The sequence below is a fragment of the Lactuca sativa genome, chromosome 8, assembly GCF_002870075.4.
Source record: "Lactuca sativa cultivar Salinas chromosome 8, Lsat_Salinas_v11, whole genome shotgun sequence".
Lineage (NCBI taxonomy): Eukaryota > Viridiplantae > Streptophyta > Magnoliopsida > Asterales > Asteraceae > Lactuca > Lactuca sativa.
Genome location: NC_056630.2, coordinates 30,909,308 through 30,913,545, shown reverse-complemented (window position 1 = coordinate 30,913,545; position 4,238 = coordinate 30,909,308).

The following is a 4,238-nucleotide window of genomic DNA, read 5'->3' as shown; positions in this document are numbered from 1 at the left end:
AATTCCTAATACGTTGCATGTACTGCGCCTCAGTCACGATCCTTTCTTGCTTCAGTTGAGTACACTGCACATACCAGTTGGTACGCCGGGCATACGACCCAATCCATATTTGGTGATTTTGGGCCTTAATCGTTGGGCTTTGCTTGTTGGGATTAGACCATAGATTTTCATGTTAATGGGTCACTTCTGATTTTAGGCCCATTTTGGATTTTAGATGATCTTTGGGGTTGGGCCTAGGATATTTTTATTGGGTTTAAAAAGAAAAGGATTAATTGGCCCTTTTAACTTGGAAATTAAGCAACTAGTGTAGATTTTCAACTATGGGTTATGTCCCGATCATTAATTGTAACTTTGTTTGTTTAGTTAGCACGAGGATTTTTCCAGTCCAGCAGCCCGAGCATTTTTCTGGTTTTTTACTAGTTGAGGTGAGTTTCCTCACTAGATCCATGAGTCGAAGGCACCAATGTCGGCCCACTGTTTGTTGTGTATAATGTTAGATGCCTTGTGATAATTATATGGAAGACTAGGATTTGTCCCCTGAAATTTGCATGAAAGACCAGGATCTGGCCCTAAGCAGCTATATGAAGGACCAGGATCTGGCCCCTAGCAGCTATATGAAGGACCAGGATCTAGCCCCTGGCATTTGTATGCAAGACCGGGATTTGGCCATCAACACTGAACGAAAAGACCATGGTTTGGCCCATAGCAGGAAATGACTATGTAGCTATGATTTTGCCCATAGCATTTATCTTCTTTCATGTGTGGTATATGGTACTTAGGGGAACTCACTAATTTTTATGCTTACAGTTTATGTTTATGGTTTCAGGTACATCCAGTTCCAAAGGGAACAGCCCAACATGATGGCGCAACATCCTCTCCTCATCGGTGTCACATTTGAAATAATTTTTACTCTGATGTTTTTACTATGATTTGATATGGGTTTTGAACAATTAATGAATGACTTGAATGACTTTTATATGAAATTTTTTATTATTGTTTTTGGGTAGTTACAAGTTGGTATCATAGCTTTGGTTTGACGGATTCGGGCATACTTTCGGGTGTGTCTGAACTCAAACTGAGGAAATGATAGTTTTCTTAATAAAAATGGAGTTAAGCTTTTAAAAAATGAGTTTATTAAGAAGAGAGGGGTGTGATGCATGCGATCATTCGATCTCAAGTAAGTGGTTCCCATATTACCCATACTTATGTATTTTGAGTAGTATGCTTGATATGAGAATTGTGTGCTAGATTAGGGAAAAGGATACCTTCAAGAACTATATGATAGAATTGTCTGATTTGTGGGATGCCTTATAGCCTAGTGGAACTTGATGCTATGTATTACTTGGAATTGATATCGGCTCAGTTAATTGCTAATTGTATGCTTTCAAAAGTTGTATACGATTAGGATTGTATATCCCTAGAATGATCGATCTGGCCTCATTTCCTGTTCCTTATTTGGTTGTGGACTTAGGGTAGAATCATCATTTGACAGTTTATGTGATACTATTTTGTGTATAACATGCATGCATAAGGCAACCAGCGGTGTTGATTGAGGTTCTTGGTATTGCGAGGGGTGGGAGTTGAGAATTCCTAGGAGAGTCTAGGATATGTATATTCTATAGCATAAGATTAGTTATGGTTTTAGTGTGGTGGGTTAGAGGAATCAGGACATGCCTTGAGGAAGGTACATGTAAGTATGGAAAGTAGTATTGGGCCTGTACTACTAGAAGCACATGACCTATACCTATGACGAGTTCAGATCTAGAAACTCTAAGGAGGCTTGTATAGAGGAGTCCCATCGAGTCCTTGTTGATTGTTTTTATGTTGTGTTTTAGTTTGAGGATGGTGATGACTACTCAAGGAGGTTCGGGTTTTGGTTCAGGCTCAGGCTTAGGTGTTGAGCTAATTGATGAGAGGCTGCACGAGCTTATTTCGGCTAAGATTACTCAAGGTATTGTGGATGCTACCCATCTGTTGTTCGACACTATCAAAGAGGGGATCATGGAGTTGATGGATGAGAAGCTTATGTCTTTTCAAGCCGAGATTGTTGCGGGTCAGATTGGAGCTCCAACTCCCTCATTTTAGGAGTTCAAGGCTTGTGGAGCTCCTAAGTTCTTGGGGTTAAGGACCCCATCGTTAGCTGTCGCTGGATCGCTGACATGGAGAATGCTCAGTGGATGAGCTTTTGCCCTGAGGGGGAAAAGGTGGGATTTGCATTCTACCTACCGAAGGACAAAGCATGAGACTGGTGGGAGGAGATCACCCGATCTATAGGGATAGTAGCAGTGGTAGTGATGACTTAGGAGGACTTTGTACAGAGATTCCAGAGGGAGTTTGCACCGGATATCGAGGTGCAACAACTGGCAAGGGAGTTCCAGGACTTTTTCCAGACTACTGAGACCATGGCAGAGATTACCGCTAAATTTAGGGAAAGGGATTTGTTGGTCCCACAATATGTTGCAGATGAGGAGATGAGGAAGATGAGATATCATGGCATGCTGAGGGAGGATATCATGGAGTTCATGAGTGTAACAGCTCAAATTTTCAAATAAAATTTTCATTTAAAACAAAACATCATTATTCGACAAAAGGGTTTATTCCAAGTTTATTTCAAAAATTATAAATAATAAATCTCCAGGATCTTCAACAGTGGCAGTGTGTACGCGTCACGCCGGCGCCTTCCCACGGTCATCACTAGTACCTGAAAACATAAACACAACTAGTAAGCATAAATGCTTAGTGAGTTCCCCAGTATACGACTTACCCACATACGCCTTCCGGCCCGGACCTTCCGGTCCACATAACATTGCCTTCCGGCCCGTAATATAATCGCCTTCCGGCCCATAACATATCGCCTTCCGGCCCGTATTAGATTGCCTTCCGGCCCATAGTATTTTGCCTTCCGGCCCATAATAGTATAAAGCATATCACATGTAACATAACACACATAACACATAAGTCATACATCATACCTTTCTTTCTGTCACGTAAAGTCTCGCCTTCCGGCCCGTATAAGCATACATCACATATAAGCGTACATCACATATAAAGCATCTACCTCTCTAGACATAGCATAATATAACACATACGACCTTCCGGTCTCACAGTCAAACCCTTCCGGGTGAAGTATAGTGAGAAGACTCACCTCGTAGTATGCAAGCTATAAACCCTTCGAGCTACTCGCACTCGATCCGCTAATCCGCAGATTCCCTATAATACCACATACCTTTATTAATGATCTTATCAAACGAGACAACTGACCCTACTAAGTTATATACAGGTCAACGGTCAACCTTGACCGGACTCGTCGAGTCCAAAGGGTAACTCGACGAGTATAAACATCCTGACACTACTCGCCGAGTCTGAAGAACGACTCGACGAGTTCCTGTAGATCTTCAAGCTACTCGCCGAGTCTGAAGATTCCTAGTGAACCTTCAAGCTACTCGCCGAGTCTGACGAACAACTCGGCGAGTTCTAGTGAATCTTCGAGCTACTCGCCGAGTCTGATCATTGGACTCGGCGAGTCCTCGCCATGCAGTCAATCCGCTGCCTCCTGTATTTCGCATGATTTCGAAGTACATAGATGTGGGGCTTCCTGGACTTTCACATATACTAATACAGGGGTTTTAACACTTATAACAACAACATAATCCAACAAATCCTTAAATGGGTTTCCTAAACCCTAAACTCGTATACAACGTAAAAGTTACAGATTTCGATCCGAAGATTACCTGGAAACGTGTTCCCTGTGTCTCCAAACCTCCAGTACTCGATTCCTTTGATCACCACCTTGCTCCTCCTTGTCTAACAATCTCTTCAAGCCTTCTCAAGTCCTCTCTCTTGCTTCAGATGCTCACACACTCCCAGGGGATCTTCAACCGGCCAAAAGACGCGACATGACGGCCATAAGATCGTTATATACGATCAGAAATGAAACGGCTAGGGTTCAGCTGAAACAGCGTCGACTCGCCGAGTCCCTTATTGGACTCGTCGAGTCCAGTCGCGCGTCTGCGACCAAGACCATGGCCCTACTCGGCGAGTCGTGCACCAACTCGCCGAGTCCCCTCCTAAATATGCCCCAAAAATAATTTAAAGAGATACCTGAAATTCCGGGCTGTTACAACTCTCCCCCACTAGAACTAGACTTCGCCCTCGAAGTCTCTCATTCTGCGAATAACTCCGGATGTTGCTCCCGCATTTCTCTTTCCGGCTCCCAAGTCATCTCCGATCCCTTCCGA